This window comes from Rhagoletis pomonella, unplaced genomic scaffold (genome assembly GCF_013731165.1).
Source record: "Rhagoletis pomonella isolate Grant_MI unplaced genomic scaffold, Rhpom_1.0 Rhpom_scaffold_00005, whole genome shotgun sequence".
Classification (NCBI taxonomy): domain Eukaryota; kingdom Metazoa; phylum Arthropoda; class Insecta; order Diptera; family Tephritidae; genus Rhagoletis; species Rhagoletis pomonella.
Genome location: NW_023458559.1, coordinates 7195957 through 7219956, shown reverse-complemented (window position 1 = coordinate 7219956; position 24000 = coordinate 7195957). Strand labels below are relative to the sequence as shown.

Genomic DNA, 24000 nt, shown 5'->3' with positions numbered 1-24000 from the left:
TCTCTCTCTCTCTCTCTCTCTCTCTCTCTCTCTCTCTCTCTCTCTCTATCAACAGCAATTTCATATGTTGATATAGTCGGCAGGAAGGGCGCTCCATCGGTGGCTGGTTGAGCTATAAATAGCTCCAAAATATCGAAATCGCTCAGTATATTTAATTTCAGAGTTTCAAAATATGTAAATATTAACAAATGAATTTATGTACGTGAGCGAATACTGGAAACATACTTAGGCCCCTATTATGAGTTGCATTCGATCTTCGACTGTGGTTGAAAGTGCTGACCGAACGAATTTTCAGTTGGTATTATGACGCTCATTCGATGAAGAATAGCGCTATTGTGAATTTCGATTTCTTAGGTTTTTCACAATAGTATATTTTTCACCGCTGAGAAGCTTTGTTTAAAAATCGAGCAAACTAAATAGTGTGCTTATGCATATGTATGTAAATTTGTGCAAATTAAAATGAAATAAAAAAGAGAGTTTTTTAAGAGAGTTTAAGTGTAGTCTTTCGAATATATTTTGTCATAAAATATATGTAAGAAATTTGTCTACAGATTTATTATAAACTTCCGACTATCCCAGAGTCTTTTGTGAGCCAAATCTATTTAAAATATTTTAAAACTATAAACAGCTCTACGATTTTGTTCTCAGAGATCGTGCCAACTGAGTATTGGGATTTTCTATCACAAGTAAAATCAGCCTTTCGAGCTTGTGTTTTGTATTCACGACGTTAAAACTGCATGAAATTAATAAAATGTGTTTAAAATTAGTGTCTAGCCGCCAAAAAGTAAGGAAACGAATGCAAAATTATACATTTTTCACAATTTTCTAACATTTCGCTACACCATCGAAAGCAAAATTCCCCCTAAATTCCAAATTTGTTCCTATATATTCAAAAATAGTACCAGGAAATGCTCCTCGATAATTTGGGCCCCCCTAACTTTCAAGTTTTTTTCTATGTATATACTATATAAAAAAAATAATTTGTAAATTTTCATAATTAAAAATGTGAATATGTAGATTATCCGGTTTTGTTTTAAGTTATTCTCGCTAACTTCAAAGTAATTCCAATTAAGAATGGTAAAACCTGGCTGTAGTTGACAATGAGCGAAAATGGATTGAACGGTCAACTAATAGTTAAATTTATAATTCAATTGTTTATTACTTCGTCTTTACGTTTGTGTCTTCTAAGTGTACATCGAAAGTTTGTATGAGAGAACCAATCTGAGATTATTGCTAAAACTATAGACCGGTTTGAGGAACAGACGTTTACACGTCTTAAGTAATTACAGCTTAAAACTATGTATACATATTACATAGTATACCAGAGGTTCCCAAACTTATTTTTCTCGTAGACTTGTTTCAAAACTTTACTGGTTTCGGTGGACCATATGATGCTCATTTCTAACATATTCTCAAAGCTCATCAAAAAATGTGAAGATTAAATATAACGACGTAAATTTGCATCGCGGGTGAGTTCCAAAACTAAATTCGGAGTGCAAAAATAAAAATAAAATATTTTCTTGTATTCTATTTTTAAAATAATGTGATTACATACTTGCAAGTTTTAAAAAATAGAGCCCGTAAAGCCATGAAAGAACTATCTCGCTTTGAGGAGTTATATTTTTTAAGAGCAATAAATAAACTCCTCAACTTTCGGCTCACTTTGCATGTGATAAATAGTTTATTTGTGTTGATGGCATCATTTTTATTTTTATAGCTCCGAGTTTTAAAGTGATGCGAAAAATATTCGTCATCCGCATTTTTTAAACACAAAACCTGAAACAACAAAACTGCAAAGCTTTTTACGCCAAACTTCAAATTCAGAAACTGACAAAAAACAAAACATCGAATCTAGATAAATCGATGATAAACAAACAAGCAAGCAAGAAGCTCAAGGAGTGTTCCACCGTCTCATCCTCTTCAAAACAGGATGGGCAAATGGACTTGTCATATACGCCTTTCACATCCAGGTGTTTGAGCCACGTGAAGTGACCAGTCAGCAGTCCCGTCTTCTTAGTTAGAGGAAAAAACTAGATAGACCTTCTGAGATTGAAGGCAACATGAGTTTTTCCCACCTGCATCCACTCTATGGCTCCCAGTCATTGCTGAGCGAAGTGGCCACCCAGTTTCTGATGGTGGCTTCGATGGTCGAAGTGAGGAGTGCTGCTGGTTGCGGATCAGGGAATACCTGGTCTAAGCCACCTATGGCCAAATGGTCAGATGTCTAATTTCCACGCACTCCCGAGTTGGCCGGCATCCAGAGTAAAGCAAACTCGTTATCTTTACCAACATAATTTAGTCGAGACTTGCATTTGCGAACTAGCACTATACATACGGTGACCATAAATATATTTTGAAAATGCAGGACAATTTTTCAAAAAAATTACCTACATATAATTGCGTAGTATAAAAATAACAAAAATATACTACATACATATATACATTCCTCGTCATTTGAATAGCGCACCCTTTTTTTGATTTTCTACCATACAAAGTATGCTTGCCAAAATTTTTATATGGAAGAAAATGCGCAGCACCGTCAACAAAAAAATGTCGCCCCTATGTTTATTTTTTTTTTAATTTTCAAAAATTTTTTAAATGGGATGTAGACGGAGAATATGCTATATTTTTATAAATATTTAATGAATTTTAAACATATATCACATTTGCTTCATTGGTATTAATCTTTTAGTAATGAATATTTACAAAATTATAATAAGGCATATTACATATTACTTTACACGAAATATGAACCTCTCCAAAGTAAAGTTGTTAGGCAAACTTTGTGTCGTTGAACACGAAAAAATACCCATGGTTTCAAAGAAGTGTTTTCGAGATTTGTTCGAAAAACGTATTTTTAGTATTTTTTCAGTTATTCCTCAATATCTCATGAAACTACCAACAGTTCGAAAGGTATTGATGGGCTCTTTGCAAAAATATATATTTTTTGTGCAGATTGTGTTCCGTAACATCTACATTTCTCATCAGATTTTCATTTACTGTAAAAAGAAAATGATTGAAATTTCAATTTTTCGATTTTGGTCGCTTGTAGCACTAATCATTTGCATCGAATTCGGCAAAATAATATATTTTTGTAAGAGGACTGTAGGTCGCTTATGTTGATTGGATAATTTTTTGATGAGATATTGACGAATAGGCTCGAAATGTACCAAAAATACGTTTTTCGAAAAAATTACGAAAACGCTTTTTTGAAAGGAAAACTGGCTTGGAAAATATTTTTTTCTTAAGAGATTACCACAAAATTTGTAGAACAGTGTTATCGATATATTTGATGTTGGTCTTCAATTTCTCGTCATCCATTGTCCATAACCGTACAATATTTAGAACGCATTGACCATGATTCAATAATACAAGGTTCGATAAACTGACAGTTGTCTCTCTCGCACCGCTCCCGTAGCAGTGGCACCGTGTTGCTTCTTTGCTAATTTACATGGAAACAGGGTAGCTTTGGTGTGAAATAGAAGTACCAGCTTTTGTGCAATATGTTTACTTGTATATGCATATCAAATAAAACACCTCTTTGAGGTAAAATTTTCGAGTGACGAAAGCTGACCTAAATAACTAGAAACACAAAATTTATGATATCAATTTCGTGACGAAAATTATACGCATTTTTTAACTGCCTTTCCAACGTAGGGAAAATCTTTTTTATTCATACGAATCGTTGCAAAAGTTCTGTTTTTATACCCGAGCGCACTTGTACACAAGGGTATATTAATTTTGTTCACATAACGGTTGTTTGTAACAGCCAAAACGAATCGAGATAGATATAGACAAATGTATAGAGAAATCGATTAAGCCATGTCTGTCTGTCCGTCCGTCTGTCCGTCTGTCCGTCCGTCCGTGTACACGATAACTCGAGCAAAAATTGAGATATCTCAACAAAATGGTATGGTATGGTATGTAGGTTTCTGTTAATCCAAGGTAGGTTGGTATTGAAAATGGGCGAAATCGGACTGTAACCACGCCCACTTCCCATATAACGGTAATTTCCAGAAAAACGAAAACTGCGATATTTTAGTAACTACCGAATATATTTCACTCAAAATTGATATTTACAATAATTTTCAGACGAAAAATAATAATATTATAAATTTTTGGAAAATGGGCGTAGCCACGCCCACTTATGGTTACATGGGTATATCTTGGTAACCGCTGCACCCATTTCTTCCAAACTTGGCACAGTTGTTGGCCTTGGTACAGCATACTAAATGACCGAAAATTTAAAAAATCGGACAACAACCACACCCACATCCCATATAACGGTAATTTAGAGAAATACAAAATCTTCGATAAATCAGTAAATAATAAAGCTAATTTCTTCAAAATTGATGCTCGCAACAATTCTTTACCAAGAAATGCCTTAATGGTAAAATTTTGGAAAATGGGCGTGGCACCGCCCACTTATGACCACATATATGTGTATTGGTAACCGTTCTATCAATATGTACCAAACTCGGTATTTTTGTTGTGCTTGCCACATAAAAGCAAAACGTTGAAAATTGTTGAAATCGGACTAAAATTACGGCCGCTTTTCATATAACGGTAAATTTCAGAAATGCTTGAAACTGCAATATTTCGAAATTTAAGGACGCTAATTTACTCAAAATTGATACACCCCGGCTTACCATCTAGCGGTAGGGTTCGGAAAGGTGAAAAAACATATATTTAATACTTGCGCCGGGTATTTAATGTTCGGCTCCACCCGGACTTAGACTCTCTTACTTGTTGTTAATTGTGTTTCTAGCAGTAAACGGAAATTCGCAACGTTCCGAATAAATAAAAAAAGATTTTCCGCACGTTTGAAAGGCAGTTAAAAAATGCGTATAATTTTCGTCACGAAATTGATATCATAAATTTTGTGTTTCTAGTTCAGCTTTCGTCACTCGAAAATTTTACCTCAAAGAGGTGTCTCATTTGATATCAATTATTTTGTGGTAGCAAATTTAAAATCGACGAAAATACAAACAATAAACTAAATGTTTTATTTTTCTCAAATAAATTGCTAAAAATATTCTCTAAATCTAAATTATGTATTCAAATGGATGTGTCCATTGAAACACATAGTTTTTCGAATACGGAATAAAGCAAAAAAGGATGATCAAGGATACGATGATATCAAGGATGATATGTACGAAAAAATGAAAAATAAAAAAAAATATGAGAAATGATAAAAACTTATCAACTTGGTGCCAACTTTGGATACAATAAACAACTGTATTCGTCTGATTGCCTTAGTTTAATTGTTGTTAAGATTTCTACTGGGTGTGGGGCGCACACATGTGCTTTTTTTTAAGAAGTTTTACTTCTATCACGTGTACGGTGTTGCACTCGTGCTATTAAACAAATGATTTTTTCTCAAGTAGTTTTGCTCAGTGGCAATTTATACATATGTATGTAAGTAGTAGCGGCACATTGGGTGAACTAAATGCATTCATACATACATATTTATGTACAACTATAGGGAAATACCAGGTAGGTTAAGTGCGGGTGATAAACCCATGTAGCATAGTTAAATACCTGGAATTAAAATGGGGAAGAATGTTATAATTTCGGCATGTGACTGAAAAAAAACTCTAAAATACACACAAGTCGTGTTTTCCAAGGCATGTACGAAGTGATTAGCACAGCTGCATCTTTCAACTTGTCAACTCGCGGGAAACTCCCCGATTTGCAGGGAATTTCGGCTTAAGTGGCAATCGGGGAATGGGCGATTTTTTTCGGGGAACTGGGTATGTTAATTTTATATCTTAAAGGAACCAAATTAGACGGATATGTTAATTTTTAACCATTTGACCCTTTCTGGAGCGACATTTTTTCAATTTGAATAGCATTATCTCCACAAGAAGAGTTTTCCTAGATATAAGCATTATACCAAATGAAAGCTAAGGTTTTGCGCTAGACCTGTGGAAACTTAGAATAAAATCTACTGACCAGTTTTTGAGAAAATGCCCGAAATCTCTATTTTCGGCAGCCCGATTTTTAGTTTTCAGGCGATAACGTTATGGCGTATTTATATTTTATAAACACAAAAGATAGCGTTAGATAGCTTGTTTGAATACCCTTCTACTGATATCCACATCAATGACATGGACTGAGTAGTGCGGCCTCAGTGGTAGTTTAAAAAATTGCCTTTTTTCGAAATTCAGGCAGCAGCCACGCCCACACAGGCATACGAGTCAAAACATTCTGGAACAAAACCTTCTTAGTTTCTTGTGTACTTTAATTCCTGAATGTTTGAAAAAAATTAAATGATGGTACCTACAGAAGCATCTCGTAGTGGAGACACGAACCAAAACTCATTTACCTCTATATCTTTCCAACTAGTAGCCGGAACTTAATATATGAGGTATCGTTTGAAAGGTATTGGCCTATAGAATAACACTAAATATGTTGGGTGTATCCACATGCCCCCTTAAACCGGCAAAAGCAAAAAAACGTTTTTTGATTCTTGAAGCTTGAATATATTTTCTGGACACACTCTGCAACGATATATCAAGCATGTCGATTAGATATATAAGCGAGTCATTTCAGCATGCTACTGTTGCTGCTTTCGTCACTCGCGCGCACTGCCGTGCGCTGTGATGAAGTATATTTAACTGATGAAAACATAAACTGTTTTTAAATTGGATGTTTACATCAATCTCATAGTAGTCTTATTTTAATTTTGAGTCATTTTGCAGTTTTTATACAGCTAAATAGCACATAAATTACGTAATTCACTTTGATATATCAATATTCAGCCCTATTCTGCATTTCGACTCGAATCGAAACTTACTCCGTTTGGCAACTTTGGTATTCTGTGTTCCGTTTCCTTTCGATCATTCTTCGAAATTTACGATTATACCTATTCTACATTTCGATGGGAGTTCCGTTTTTCTAAGCTGCAAATTTGTTGACGGAGAACGTTTCGATTGTTACTTTCGTGGGTTTAAATAATAAAATTTTATAAAAAAAAAAATTAATAAAATATGCTGTGCATGATTGTAAAAGTCATAATAAAGGAATTTTCTCGATTTCTGTGTTTTCGCGAGCGGCAATACGGGCAATACAAAAAATGCTCAAATAATGGAAACCAAAAGAGATTTTCCGCGGGGTTTTCAAAGAGGAAGTCCCGGCGTTTTTGTTTTCATTATGTAGAAATAAGACTGTGAAATGCACTGAATACAATTTGTTCTTTTTATATAAAAATAATAGATGTATGCACATACACACATACATAAAAAGTGGAGTTACATAAAAAAGATGTTTTTATTATTGCACTCGTTTTTACTAACTTCTTAAAAACACGAGCGTATGTTGTCTCGAATTCGATTTGCTGTGGAAGGATAAGCTTTGCTCTTCCCCTCCTCCTGACAGCTTTCAAACTCGAATTCATTTGCGTTCAAATCTTCCACTCTGTAATAAATGCAAATGTTGTGGAGTCCTCAAACAACGTTTATAATTTCACTGGCTTTGAGCGGTGAGTAATACAGTTCATGATGAATTTATGACTCTTCACTCATCTGAGAAAGATTAAACATGTCCCTAAATCTCCGCCTTTCAATTTCCGCATCAGCAATCTGGAACTCGTTCTCCTCTTCAAGCAATAACGCCGCGGCTATGGATTTCATTTTTATAATTACGTTTCCATTTAAATAAAGCACAAACGAAATTTTATTTTTAAATTACAATGATGTTAGATATATTTAGTTATTTTAAAATATTTACAAACTTTAACTTCATAAGCTGCTATAGTTTGGTGGAAAATATTTCTTTTGTTTTGTTTCGATTTCACACATTTCTAGGCAAACAGCTGATTTCGAAAGATGTTTTCTCTGTTCCTCTTTCGATTCGATTGTAACGCAGAATACCTAAGTTCGATTCTTGCGGAGCGGAATGCGGGAACGCAATCGAAATGCAGAACAGGGCTGATTTCCTTCAACATTTCGTTTAAAATGCCAGATTTCCTGCAAATACATTAGAATTTAAAAAAAGGAATTTCACTACTAATTGCCTACTTTGCGTACTTTTCTACTACCATTTTCGCACCAAGAGATTTCATCCTTCCCCTTTCTCCGTCCTTCGTAAAAGCAACCTTTTGTAAGGGAGTGTCAAGCCGCAGCTGTCAATTATTATCTCACCTTGTATTATTGATTCATGCGCATTGACTAGTTTAGGGATGCACAGCAGAGGTGCACGCAGGCGACGTCGCGGGCAAACTGCGAGCACGCGAGCGTGCTAGGCGAGGTGAAGTGACCTGTACGGAGATGGCAGCGTATACATATTAACCACTACACACTTATTTTCAAGTAAAAATGCGTGTATGTATGTGTACTTTTGCGACAACTGAGCCAGTGTGGCATCAGGCCACCAGAAAAAGCCAATTTTTCCAAAACAAAAGCGCCAAGTTTTTATTATCATGTTTAATAATTTTTTTGATTCGGTAAAAAATGTATATACATATCCATTTCCTCACGTTTTTATTAATAAATTAATTTCAATACATTTATAACAACGGAAAACATATTTAATTTACCTATTCATCACATTTTATTCAGTAAATGAATTCCATCTTATGTAGAATATTAGTGTATAGTGTATCAAATAAAACACCTCTTTGAGGTAAAATTTTCGAGTGACGAAAGCTGAACTAGAAATACAAAATTTATGACATCAATTTCGTGACGAAAATTATACGCATTTTTTAACTGCCTTTGAAACGTAGGGAACACTTTTTTATTCATACGAATCGTTGCAAAAGTTCTGTTTTTTATTTTGTGTTTCTAGAAACTCTTACCTCAAAGAGGGGTTTTATTTGATATCAATTATTTAAAAATTAATTTAAAATCGATGAAAATACAAACAATAACCTAAATGTTTTATTTTTCTCAAATAAATTGTTAAAAATATTATCTAAATCTAAATTATGTATTCAAATCGATTTGTCCATTGAAACATATAATTTTTCGAATACGGAATAAAGCGAAAAATAATGATCACATCCTTTGTTTTCGAAAAAATTAAAAATAAAAAGAATTATGAGAAATGATAAAAACTTATCAACTTGGTACCAACTTTGGATAAAATTATCAACTGTATTCGTCTGATCGTAGTTAAATTTTCGTTAAGATTTCTACCGGGTGTGCACGCATGTGCTTTTTTTAAGAAGTTTTACTTCTATCGCGTGTACGATGTTGCACTCGTGCTATTAAACTAATGCTTTTTTCTCAAGTAGTTTTGCTCAGTGGCAATTTATACATACATATATATGTAAGTAGTAGTGGCACATTGGGTGAACTAAATGCATTCATACATACATATTTATGTACAACTGTAGGTAACGCGTCTTCCCCGGTAGGTCAAGTGCGGGTGATAAACCCATGTAGCATAGTTACATACTGTGTACATACCTGCAATTAAAATGGGGAAAAATGTTACAATTTCGGCATGTGACTGGAAAAAAACTCTAAAATACACACAAATTGTGGTTTCCAAGACATGTACGAATTGATTAGCACAGCTGCATCCTTCAACTTGTCAACTCGCGGGAAATTCCCCTATTTCGAGGGAATTTCGGTTTAAGTGGCAATCGGGAAATTAGAAATTTTTTTCGGGAAACTGGGTATGTTATTTTTATATTTTCAAGTAACCAAATTAGACGGACATGTTAATTTTTAACCATTTGACCCTTTTTGGAGAGATATTTTTTCAATTTGAATCGCAATATCGCCACAACAAGAGTTTTCCCAGATATAAGCTGTATGCCAGATGAAAGCTAAGATTTTAGGCTAGATTTGTGGAAACATAGAATAAAATCGACCGACCAGTTTTTGAGAAAATATCCGAAATGTATATTTTCCGCAGCCCGACTTTTAGTGTTCAGGCGGTAAAGTTATGACATATTTATATTTTATAAACACAAAAGATAGCGTTAGATAGCTTGTTTGAAGACCCTTCTACTGATATCCACATGAGTGACATGGACTGACTAGTGCGGCCTCAGTTGTAGTGTGAACAAAACCTTCTTAGTTTTTTTTGTACTTTAATTCCTGAAAGTTTGAAAAAAATTAAATGATGGTACGTACAGACGCCACATACATACCAAAGCATCTCGTAGTGGAGACACGAACCAAAACAAATATACCTCTATATCTTTCGAACTAGTGGCCGGAACTTAATATTTAAGGTATCGTTTGAAAGGTATTGGCCTATAGAATAACACTAAATATGTTGGGTGTGCCCACATGCCCCCTTAAACCGGCAAAATCAAAAAAACTTTTTTTGTTTCGCAACACTTTAGCCTAATTTTTAAGAATCCGGTTAATCGCTTATGAAGCTTGAATACATTTTCTGGACACACTCTGCAAGACCTTTCCAACGATATCTCAAACATGTCGATTGGACGTCTGGATAAAAACTTCCAAATCTCGTGTATATATAAGCGAGTCATTTCAGCATGCTACTGTGGCTGCTTTCGTCACTCGCGCGCACTGCCGTTCGCTGTGTTAAGCGAGTCATTTCAGCATGCTACTGTGGCCGCTTTCGTCCCTCGCGCGCACTGCCGTGCGCTGTGATACATACATACATACATATGTACCTAAGCATTCGGTGTGCTTAAATTAAAAAAGCATCACTAAATAACGCACCAATCATTGAATTCCAATTATTTCAATAAATCTTGGTATATTATCGAAATGTTTGGAAAAATACTCTTGCTTATCATGTAGTTTACCGAAAGGTGAAAAAACGATACTTAATATGTGCGCCGGGTATATAATGTTCGGTTTCGCCCGAACTTATACTTCTTTACTTGTTCTATGATAAATTTTTCCGAAAACACAAAATTTCTTTTGAAAGAGGTGCGTATTGCTCTCCTATCAATCAAAAAGAATATTCTTGGATTTCTCGCTTAGGAGACATCACTTTTTGCTCCTAAACGAGTAATAACGGAGTACAAAACCGACAAATCTCGCTTATTGCTCCCAAATCATGCCTCAGGGAGCATTCTTTAATTGCTCGCTTAGGAGATCTCTCATTACCCTCCGACAAACCGTCAAATCTCGTTTATTGGTCCCAAATCATGCCTCAGGGAGTATTATTCCGTCGCTCGCTTAGGAGATCTCATATTTAATTCCTAAACGAGTAATAAAGGAGTACAAAGCCGACAAATCTCCCTTATTGCTCAGAAATCAGGTTAAGGGGAGTACTCCTTTATTCCTCACATAGGGAGATCTCCCTTCAAGTTCTAGTGGGTTAGTATGCACAAAAATGTATGTTTTTATGTATATTTAATATGTACATATATATATCACATAAAGAAGAAAAAAAAAATCATTTTTAAAAATACAAACACAAGTAAACCATCAAATGACTTACAAGAAACGTCACTACTTTATTAAAACAAAAATATAATATGACAAATGAAAATTTGCTTGCATCGCTTTTTAAATGCTTTAGTTTAGGGATGCACAGCAGAGGTGCACGCAGGCGACGTCGCGGGCAAACTGCGAGCACGCGAGTGTGCTAGGCGAGGTGAAGTGAGCTGTACGGAGATGGCATCGTATACATATTAACCACTACACATTTATTTTCAAGTAAAAATGCGTGTATGTATGTGTACTTTTGCGACAACTGAGCCAGTGTGGCATCAGGCCACTAGAAAAAGCCAATTTTTCCAAAACAAAAGCGCCAAGTTTTTATTATCATGTTTAATAATTTTTTTGATTCAGTAAAAAGTGTATATACATATCCATTTCCTCACACTTTTATTAATAAATTAATTTCAATACATTTATAACAACGCAAAACATATTTAATTTACCTATTCCTCACATTTTATTCAGTAAAAGAATTCTCTTAATCTTAATGTAGAATATTAGTGTATAGTGTATACATACATACATATGTACCAAGGCACATTAAACAGGTAGTATCAGTAGAGCAAAAACAACATTTGCGTGTATTTTGTTGTTGCTTCTGGTAGCGAAAGTGTCAAAAACTGTTCTGATTTTTTTCTTCTAAATCAAAGCGTGCCATGTGAAATACAAAAAATTATAAAAAATAAAAAATTGAAATTGGAAAAAATAAAAATTGATGCAACTTTCTTTCCTAGTAAATTTGTTTGCTTCTCGAAGCATTGATCCATCCTTTGCAAGGCCCAGTAATCAGCGGTCGTGCTGCTGAGTTGGGCGAACGTTCCAAAAGCTGCTATTCAATCGCTTGTTTTGTATGGAAAAAGGTTTCACATGCAAATGGATTTTAACAATTCAGAATTTTTGTGAGAAAAAATTAAAAATATTTGACATTTTCGAGACCAAATAATTTGAAAATAAATCAAATCAGCTGCTCTACTGATACTACCTGTTCAATGTACCTTGCATATGTACCTATGCATTCGGTGTGCTTAAATTAAAAAAAAAGGCGTGAGTACTAGGTACTCATGAAATTTGATGTGTATACATATGCGAACGGCAAAGCATAAAAGCACGTTTACATATAAATATAATCTCAATCAAAGCTGGGTAGCTGTCAAATTGGTTGTGCTTGTTATTCACACAACTCGAGGAAAAGTTAAACTTCTTCTCTGTGCCACCGCGGTCACTTTTTTTGCGGCACATATTAGGCCATTCATATATATTTATAACTGAATATTTTATTAAAAATACCTTTACAAACCTATTTTCCTTACTAGCGTCAATTTTTGTTTACTTTAATATTTGACATTCCTCCTCATCTTCGCAAGTATAATCGATAAAACTAAGTTGGACACCAAAAAGTTATCGGTTTAATCTGAGATATTTTTAATTATAACTTTGCATGGCTAATCTCTTTTTCTAATAACAGATTAGGGAGTTAAGCTTGAAAATTAGGATAACCTTTTTATATGTAAAGCTATTATTAAGCGATTCAGTTACATACATACAAATGTAGGTTAGGTTAGAAATTAAACATTAATTTCACTTAATTTTATTCATTTTTCTGATTTAATTTTTTTATTCTTTTCATTTTTAATTACTTTAATACATGAAATTATCGGTATGATTGATAAAATATACTTGTATATACTTGTGACTCAAGGGCGTTAAAATATCTTGGAAACACCGCATCAGTTATTGTTTTTGAGCTTATAGTTTGAGCATTTCTATTTGTATATATTCCTAAATTTACCAAAATAGACTACTAGGCATAGGTTTAGTAGTCTATTTTGGTAAATCCATCTACGAATATCAAAACCAGGGCATGAATCACGTATGACGACATTCGTCTGAACGATATCGTGTCGAGATTGTCTTGCTTCATAAAAATCAAAAATTGTTTGATCGTTTGTGCGATATCGTCAACTCGATTCCAGTTTTGCTTCACGTAACAGTAACTGTAGCCGTCATCGATTCGCCAACAGTTAGCGAGTGGCGAAACGAACGAATACAATGAGGTACAACCAAACTCGCTATCGTCTATCCGTGCTAGCTAACTTTGTTGTTGCTTTCACATGCAAAATTTTTCGTTCAGCGACCGGAACTCAAACATAGCAAGCAGCGAAGTGGCGAATCGATGACGGCTATTAACACGTAACCGCAACACAAATGCATAAATCAGTGTTTTGACAACATCGTTTTGTCAGTATCGTTTGAACGACTATCGTTTCAAAGTTACGTGATTCATGCCCAGTTGCAACAAATGAGTCCATACATATTTATGTACATACATAGGTACAAAGCCGTATGCATGTGCGGAATTAAATAATCGGAAGTAATAATCAATTGAAGCGCATTTCCTCTTACTATGCATATGCCTAAATGTATGCAACCATTTGGCAAGCAAACACAGGGTGCTTCTAATGAAAATAAAGATTTTATGCTGAAATACACATGCTAAGCCCTTCGAAATTTTGTGCTGGGATATGCGTTACAGCTTCGCAAATTTTACCCCTACCGAAACCAAAGATGTATACACATCAAAAGCATCACTAAATACCGCACCAAGCATTGAATTCCAATTATTTTGGCTTTTTGGTTTCCCAAAAGCACTAAATTTAGTGCAAAATGCACGACCTTGGCAACAGTGAGCTGAGCACATCAATGCTTAAACAGTGATGCCAGACCAAGTATTGAGTAAAGGCGCTATGTATATTTTTCTTTTAAAGCAAAAGTTCTAATTGGCGAGGGTATTGATTTTTGGTTCTTACATAGAACACTGATAAGATTCACAAACTTATCTTAGGACTTAATTAAAATAATCAACATTATTTGCAGACGAATATATTTGTGTTCGTATGAAATAGTAGCTTATGTCGGGAGGCTGGCTTTAGTAAAATGTTCCGTTTCCTATATTCTTTAAACCACAAGGAATTTTGTTATGAGACTTTATATGAATATTGACTTGCTAGCATCGCAACTGCCTCTTTTACGTTTATTTTCCAAGAGTTCTTCAACGACTCGGCCCCAGTGAGTCTTTCGCAATCGTATGCTGCGAATGGTTCATTATACTAAAGCCAGTCTTCCGACATAAGCTACTATTCTATACGAACACAGATATGTATACTTCCTAATAGGCTTGTAAAATGCCCAATACCCAAATCCCTCGCATGAGTTATTATCGGTAAAAAATTGGGTACGCTCTGGCATCGCTGCAGCAAGTACAGCGCCAGTGAAACAGTGTTGATATTTTAACTACAATTGTACTTTTTACAGTACAATTAATTTTAAAATGTACAAAAGTACAATATGCCGATTTTAAGTACAATTTCAACATCAAAAATACTCTTTGTACCAAACGCTCAAATCTCTTCTAGCACTTTGATTCTTAATCCGTTTACATTTAAGTAAATGGATATACCTATATTTCATATTTGCTACAAAACGAAATTATGAATTGTAATTTTGAATGTAAACGTGAACAGTAATATTAGTGATGTGCGTTATGGTGATTGCGATTTCTTATCACCGGCGTGTGAAATATCCCTCATCGCTATTTATTTTGAAAACACCTTTGGAAATGCAATTTACCTAATGGCGATCCTGCAGAAGCCGAAGTAATTGAGCAATTCAGGGGTTGAAAGTAAAAAAATGTATGTAAATTCCATGCGTTGAAATTAAAAATTTCCCTTGAGGATTTCCATTTTATTGATAGTGATCTCATTTTATGTTCATTAATATGAACTGTCCTATATAATGTATTAATGTTTTATCATCATTGTCTTCATCTTTGACAAAATTGCACGGTCACCCGGTATTTATTTTATTTTTTTAAATAATTTTAATTATTTTTTTATAAAATTGTAGCTCATTGTCAAACGAAAACCTTGCAAATAAATCCAAACTTGAAAGATTGAAAAAAAATCAACAAAGTTTCATCAAATTTTCACAGTTTTTGTTCAGAATTTGTAGACATGTTTTGGGTTAACAAATTTGTAGCCCATTCATTCTAGTATAATAAGGTGCAAGTTTGAAGTGTCTAAAAAATACCATTGATTTTTTGAATTATTCTGTTTGCGGTGTTGCGCACTAGGAAATCTAATTAAAAAGCTCGAAATTTTTACGAAATTGTGTTGATTTTTTTAATGTTGTAAAAAGATTGAACCTTGGATTTGTACGGCTTTTTTTAAGTATAAACAGTATTTTTATAAAAAAAAAAATACATAATATTAAGATAAATGGTCAAATCTTGTCAATATGTGAGTGTCGTAAAGTTTTGATAAGCACTTGAAATGCTATTAAAATGTCAAAACTTATTACCGAATCGAAAAAGATGGCTCTTTTATCCATTAATAATATCTCTGTTGATGAGGTTGTGCTAGCGCTTTTACGAAAATGCTTGTTGACGGCAATAAAATCAATAAAAGCGCGATCACATCCTCACCGCATGAGTGTTCGACACCAAATGACGGCATGCAGTTTTATAGTCGATTCGATTTTAGTATTATAAAGTGAAAGTGCAGCTAAGAATTTATGTTGATTTTTAATATTTGTTTACATTTTCTTTATACAAATTGAAAAAATCTACGCGAATTGAATGTACTATCTCGATCATTTAAACATCTCGGACCCGCCCACCACTAAAAATGATTATTTAAATCTAAGGTATATATTAAATGATATTTAATATTTGCTTTAGAGATGAAATTTCGACAAATTTGTTTAAACAAAAATGTTAAGCGAATATGCAGAATGTGGAAGCGAGATTCTTCTACTTGCGTTTCTATGTTTATATCATTTATCATTTTAAGCACATACGGTTAAATGCAAAAAAAATATTTTTAATTGCGGATCCGAAAGAAATATTTATTAGTTGCATTGAGTTACGCAAAAATAGTGCCGAAAATCAATCGCGTGTGCTGAAGGTGCCGGCTGCTTCCGAAAGGGCCGAAAATGGCACAATGCACACTCACTTTCCATCACTGTCCCACATACAATCTCACTATTCTGTTGACTTCGTTTTCCCCTTCCGATAACTTTTTGCTTCCGCGCTTGCCCAGCACCGCTGTGCAAAGCTTTGCACGCGCAGTCGCCCGCGACACATATGTATGTGCTGATTTGGGCATCCCTAGACTAGTTGAACCTTCAAAACCAGCTTACCCTTATGTAGTTATCAATTAGTTATCGACACTGCTTTTATTTCGATTAGGAAAAGTTAATTTTAAAATATCGAAGAAAATGCGCGACAAAGGCAGGACACTTTGGGGGTTTTCTGTTTTGAAAAACTAAGCGGGACAGACCTTTACATAACAGTACGGTCCTGCAAAAAACAGAACGGATGGTCACCGTAACTATACATTAAAGTTAAATAAATAGGCTATCAGGCAACCGTTTTGGTTCTTTACTATTGATACCGGATGAATTTTCGTGGACCTCCACTTACAGCTCGTGGACCCCCATATTTTTTCACGCCAACGTAGAACCCTGTCGAGTCTCCCGTGGACCCCTGGGGGTCCACCTGGACCGCTTTGGGAATCACTGTAGTATACGGAAATTTTTTATTTTTATTTAGAATAAAGTCTTGTCCGGCTATTTGGTATACAGGTATGTGGAGCTATGAATTAAAAAAAATAATTAGGTTTCAGTTGAGATATTGGCCTTTGACCACTATGTTCTGTAATCTTCCCAGTACTGCAAAGCTTTTGCTATTCACTTGGAAGTGCCCAGAAGTGATTTGTTTGCTTACGGTTCAAATCGCAGCTCAATTCGTCTGGATATTTATATCCACGTATCCCCTGCATAGCGACCAAACACCCTTTTGGGAGCGAGCAAATGTGACAAGACGTATAACCCCGAGTGCGCTGGGTTTGGGTGCCTGCACGTTAAAACCCTGCCCAATGAAAAAAACTTTTGATGACGATCACGGCAAACGTAGAAAGGACTATGATTTGAGGGTATACACCTCGAATATCCGGACCCTTAATAGGGATGGTGCCTGTGCCCGGTTGGTTGATATCTTCGGGAAAATAAAGACTGCCAGCACCGCCATCCATGAAATGCAATGGACGTGGCAAGGCAAGGTAAGCGTGGCCGATTTGTCTCATTGTACGATTTGGCTCATATTCGTGGGCGCTGGAGTTATTGGTAAAAATCTTCAAGTGAAGTCAATCGGAGATACCAAGGATCAAACCGTTAAATCAATCACCAGAACGATTGCGGTCCTTGCTTTACGGCGACTAAACAGAAAAAAGAAAATTATTGATAAATGCCTAGAAATACAACAGTAAGACCTCTAAGGTATTTCGTCTGAAATAAGTCCATGTATATTGGATTTCTGTGGACTAATGATACTCCCCCATTTTGAAATTGCCACAAATTGTACTATACAGATTCAAGGACGATTCACCATAGGACCAGATAATTGTTGCCACAAGAACTTCTTCACGGACATAACGCTTTCATTAGGTTATTTAAGACGGCAATGGAGGATATGCCCTCTGACGACCACAAAACCAAACGTGAACGTGATTGTTAGTAAAAACGTTGGACCAAATGTTTAAATAAAAAGTTAACTTTGGGCGGGACGAAGTTCGCAAGAAGACAAAACATTATACGATAATTAAAAGGTGGTCTTTCGAGCATATTTGGAAGCATATTTAATAATGTTTTAATGTTTATCTAAGCGCTTAAATTTGCTTTTTTCCTGCTTATTTTCTTCGGTCCTGCTCATCACACATCACTTTAACTGAAACACCACTTTGTAGTTTTTCCAGAATACTGGTTAATCAAAGAAATGTAAAAAGTTCAAATTTTGTGTGCGTGACATGCATAAAAATGGAAAGTTTGTAGGTACTGAGGTAACATTGTTTTAAACTTGCACTTATAAAGATTACAATGTTTTGTTTTCGAGACTTGTATTAATCAAGGAATTGCACGTATTGAGGGTTGCGGTTACCATGTACGCACTGTACATATTTTCCATCGGATAAACAGAAATTAAGTTACGAACAGTTATAAGGCTCAAACTACGAAAAATGCGTTTTTATATCTTAAGTCCAGATTGTGAGTGGGTATTCATAAGGTGACCAGAATTTTTTAACATTCCAGGAGGACAAATTTTCCATATTGAAAACCCAAACATTTTTTATATTTATTTTAACACATTAATAAGGAATAACTTAACAATTCAAAGTTTCTCTGCACACAAGTCAAACAAGTTAATAGTACACTGCGTTGCATGTGGTCCTATACTAATTTGGTTTAGATCCGATCAATGGATCATGAAAAAATTAACGGTACTCCTAAATGTTTATATGAGAATTGAAATCGGTTGTGTTTTTTGCTTAAAAATTACTTTTTAAACTATTTAATTGCAATTGTTTTACTTGCAAAGAAAATTGCTTTCGTTCTTCGTCTTTGGCCAAGGTTCGATTATAATTTTGTATCAACGCTATACCTCGTTCAGCAATATATTAATATTTTTTATAGAATTTAATGCCCTACAAGAATATGCCTATGAAAACCTTATCCCTTTTTTATAACTTTTCTTAACGGTTCAAAAGTTATAAAATTTTTAATTAAAACAAATTTTTTTACATGTTATTTACATAGAAAATTTCAAATGCAGACCGACAACTTTTATAATTGAAATAAAAATGTTTCCAACTACTAGGTGAAATTTCTTCTCAGTAAATAGGTTATTTTAAGGCCATAAATTCGTCAGGTTAGTTATTTTGGATCACCCTAATATATATATACAAGAATTAGTCTTTTACAGTAATAAGAATAAGTGGCAAATTTCACGGAAAACACCCCCCAAAAAAGTCTGGATCCGCCGCTGGGCCTGTGTTATTTTTGATTATGTACTGGGATGTGAAATAACACATTTTTCTAAAAAAAAAAGCATATTTGCGCCCCAATGCAACGAACATACTTGTTTTAAGCCATCTTACAAATGCTTTTATCAAGATAAAAAATCCCCAAACAAAAATATTGCCACTGATAAAACTAATATACCCATATCTGGCAAACAAAATGACATATGGGTGTTTCCATGCAGCCGTACGCTTATGGAGGAACATAAATCTCTCAAAAATAGAAGTTACTGAAAAAAAAGATAAGGGATATGTTGCAACCCAAGGGTACTATGTTTGAGAAAACTTTGGTGTGGAAAATATCCGGTCAAAACAAGGCGATAACGTACGCGTCAAAAAAAGAAGTGTTTTTAAAGCCTGGTTTTCATTAGGTCATATTTAACGTCAAATCTTGTCAAAATAATGAAAACAGGTTGTCATCTGGTGTCATTTGCGTTTGTTGTCATAAGTCACCACGCACGGTCATATAAAATGGCATCCAAATGAAAACGGCCCTCGCCGCTGATGTGGCAGCATTTCACAACCAGAATGTATTTGCCAACATGCTGACAATTTTGATTTTGTTTGCCATGCCAACAGCTGATTCCAGCTACAATACGGACCGTTTAGCTACAAAAACAAACAAAAATGCAGATCTATAGAACTCCTCACGCTGATTTCACCCACACCCAAATTATCTGCGGCAAGCAAAAAACCAAGAAACTATAACAGGTTAAACTTTACCTTTCCTAATTTTAATGTTTAATATCTCGGAAACTACTTGACCGATTAGAAAAGTATTGATGCCAATTCAAATATAATTCTAATGGTTTTTTTACGACGTGTTGACTATAACCATTTTTAAAACAAATTTTTGGTAAACGCCATTAAAAAAAATATATATATATACAATTTCGATTTTTACCACTTTCTTCTTCTTCTTTTTTGGCGCTGTAACCGCCAAAGCGATTTTGGCCGAGTTCAGCAAAGCACGCCAGTCGTTTCTCCTCTGTGCCAACTGACGCCAATTGGAAACGCCAAGTGAAGCCAAGTCTTTCCATCACAGTGACTTATAGAGCGTGGTTTTCGTACGTCGAGAGTGGAATTTAATACTGAATTGCCTACTCAGTCCAAAGTAGCACTTGCTGGCAAGAGTGATTCTACGTTGGATTTCAATGCTGACATTATTATCGGTGTTAATGCTGGTTCCCAAGTAAACGAAATTCTCTACTTTCTCGAAATTGTAACTGTCAACAGTGACGTGGCTGCCTAGGCGCGAATGTGCTGACTGTTTGTTTGATGACAGGAGATACTTCATCTTGTCCTCGTTTACCACCAGACCCAATCGCTTTGCTTCCCTATCCAACTTGGAAAAGGCAGAACAGACTTCGCGGTTTTTGTTACCGATGATGTCGATGTCATCGGCATAAGCCAGCAATTTCACGCTCTTGTAGTAAATTGTTCCTGAGCGGTTTGTTTTGAGGGGATGTCAAATCCAGACATAGCGGCGTATAGGCAACTTCTTTTAGTGCTGCCAAAAGCGGCTTTAAATTCGACAAATAGGTGGTGAGTGTCGATCCTTTTCTCGCGGGTCTTTACCAATATTTGGCGTATTGTGATTACCTGGTCTAAGGTGGATTTGCCAGGTCTAAGGCCCAATCAGTTCATTGACGGTGGGCTTCAGTCTTTCACACAATACGCTCGATAAGACCTTGTAACCTATGCTTAGAAGGCTGATTCCTCGGTAGTTGGCGCGAATGGCGGGGTCACCTTTCTTGTGGATTGGGCAGAGCACACTTAAATTCCAGTCGTCGGGCATGCGTTCATCTGACCATATTATGCACAAGAGTTGATGCATGCACCTTATCAACTCCTCGGCGCCGTAATAGCTCAACTGGCAGGCTGTCAGCTCCAGCAGCTTTGTTGTTTTTCAGCCGCGTTATTACTATACGTACCTCGTCATAGTCAGGCGGTGGAACGTCGACTCCGTTATCATCGACTGCGGGCTCGGGTTCTTCTTCTCCACAACTTTCCGTGCTGCTACCATTTTTATGCCTTGGTTTGTATATAATATTGCTGCTGCTATATCAGTGCTCAATCTGGTCCTCAAATCAGTCCTACACATTTTTAAACTACTAAATATACGTTCTACTGAAGCATTAGAAAAGGGATATATTACTAATGCAGATATAATTTTATTTCATTGGGAAACTTATATGAATCTGAAGAGTCTTTTAATTCAAAAACTGTTCCTATAATTTCCTGGATCTAATGAAGAATCAATATTCCCTTATGATCGAGTAATGCGTGTTCTCTCCATTCGTTACCGATATTTTGCAAGTTCAAAATAACATTTTGAATATTTAGCAGCAAATGCAGATGTGCTTAAGAGGGAAAAACACCACATAAGCGGCTTGACAAACCAAGCGAAATATCCCTTTGCTTAAAGCTATTAATGTTGTGTGTGGGGCTGTTTGAAGGTTTCACAAGCCGTTTGAGGGAAATGTGGACAAAACTTAAAATGATTTGATTTTCTGGCCGCCATGCTGACGTTTGATCAAACCGCTTACGTTGTGTATGATAAAATCGACTCAATCGAAGAAAACCAGATCCTTTTACATTGTTAACCGGAAGAAAACTAAAATTCTTTGCTTGAACGAGTCATGCTTGCATGATGTATGGCGAAATGGGAAAAGTAGGTTTGAAGAATGTTTGACAAGCCACTTATGTGGTGTATTTCGCTCTCTATAAAACTTCGGAAAGCTTTTTGTTCAAAAATTTGCAGCGCGAATTAACAACTCTCTTGTGTACAACACGGCTGCATCCTCAAAAAATACTCAAGCGCACCCGAAATTCCTCACGTTTTGAGGAATTACTCACAAAGTGGCAACACTGATAGCGAATTACGTAATTCCAAGGGTAACTGGAGTGCGAATCACGAATGAGAGAGTAAACTACGTAATTGGCATGCAGTGGGGAAGCCGTATTAAACGTTATTGATTAAGGCTAAAAGGCGTTTGTACTGTTCAACCTTCACAGGCGGTTGGTTGAATCCAAGGTTTACATCATTTAACTGAGTGTTGAACAATGTAAACTCCTTTTAAATACAATGATTGTGTACGATTATGAAATAATAATATTCTGAACGAAATTTTTGGAACATTTATCACTGCTATAAAACTTGAAAAGGAGGACAAGGAGGACATTTTTCCTCAAAAGGAGGACAGAGAAGTACAATATTTTTGAGGAGGACAATCCTCCTCAAAGGAGGATGGCTGGTCAGCTTAGTATTCAAAATTCTAAGTGTGCATATTTTTTGTGCTTCAATAGATCTACAACTTTATCAGTCACACAGTGTTATTATCCCGACGAAATCCTTGACGGTGGTACATGACGGTAGGAGGTTTAGTTTGGGTTAAAGTCTCACACTGACAGGGTTAGGCTTTCGATGCTTCCTCCTTGTAAAAAAAAGATGTGCAGTAAAAAGTTAATTATTTAAATCGACGAATTGTTGTATATCAACTTTTGTGAAATTCTATTTATGTGTTTTGGAAAAACATATTTACCTCTATTGGTTACAATAATTTTAAGTTATAATAAACAATTTTTTAGTAATATTTATTGTTTTTGAAAAAAAACAATTTTATAGAGCCCTCCTATATTTAATTCTGGCTACGCCCATGTGTGTATCGCGACTTTGACTTTGCAATGATTTCCAGCCCAAATACTATGGCAATGTCGCAATTTTGTCGCAAGAAAGTTTCCATACAAAAGTAATCAGCTGTGTCGCAAGGTGGCAAATTTTGCGACATATGCGAATTTGCAATAACTTATTTAATTTTTGTTCACTTTTTCAGAGCATCACTGAGCTTTCGGCCCTAAAACTGAAAAGCTTGAAATCCTACATAAAATTACATATTCTAAAACTAGATACTAATACCTTTATTCTGAGATTAAAAAAATCCCACATGCTATTAATCGAATTGGTAAAAGAATACGTTTTTTGTTAAATTAAATAAAAAAAATAAAAACAAAATAACTAAAGATATCTTTTCTTTGCTTTGTGTATAAAGAATATATTTAAGGAAAGTCTGCTCTAATTGAAATTCCTACTGCTGGCATTAACTTACTCATAATACCCAAAATATTCAAAATCACAGTTTTCTTCAAACTTGCATTCCCTTCTCTGACTAGCATATTCCATTCTTTTTGGTTTCATGAGGGGTATAAATAACACAGTCTTCAGTTTACAGAGTACATTGACTCAAAAGGTGAACCACAAAACACGAAAAATTAAAACTGCTTATTCAGTTCTTCTCTGCTGTAAACAAATATTGACTCGCGCAGTAACGTTCAGCAATACTCTCCGAGCATTTCAAAGGGTCCATAAAACCGCTCTTCCACGTTGGCAATATCTGATGGAATCGCTCCCCATGTTCGTCACGGAAATGTCCTAAACCATCTGGGAAAGTATCGAAATGACATTTAAAACAATGTGTGTTTTAAAGATATTTTGGCTCCGATTTCTTCGTAGATTGCAAGAATTTTGTCTACAAGAGTTTTCCTAAGAAACCCTCAACCACGTCGATCTTTTCACTTAGAGTCTGAGCATTTAAATTTAATTTAAAACCTTGCTTTGCTGGTCGTTAAATATGTCTTCTTTAATTTTGCCGGTGGGAAAATGACGCCAGCGGAGATCCTTTCACGTTGTGTTTACCTATGATATATTC

At 35.3% G+C, this 24000-nt stretch overlaps 1 protein-coding gene across 4 annotated transcripts in view; it reads right to left on the bottom strand.

The window, feature by feature from the left end:
* LOC118738671 (MOXD1 homolog 2) overlaps nucleotides 1–24000 on the bottom strand; it is a 1114343-nt gene that overhangs the window by 618361 nt on the left and 471982 nt on the right. The window lies entirely within an intron of this gene.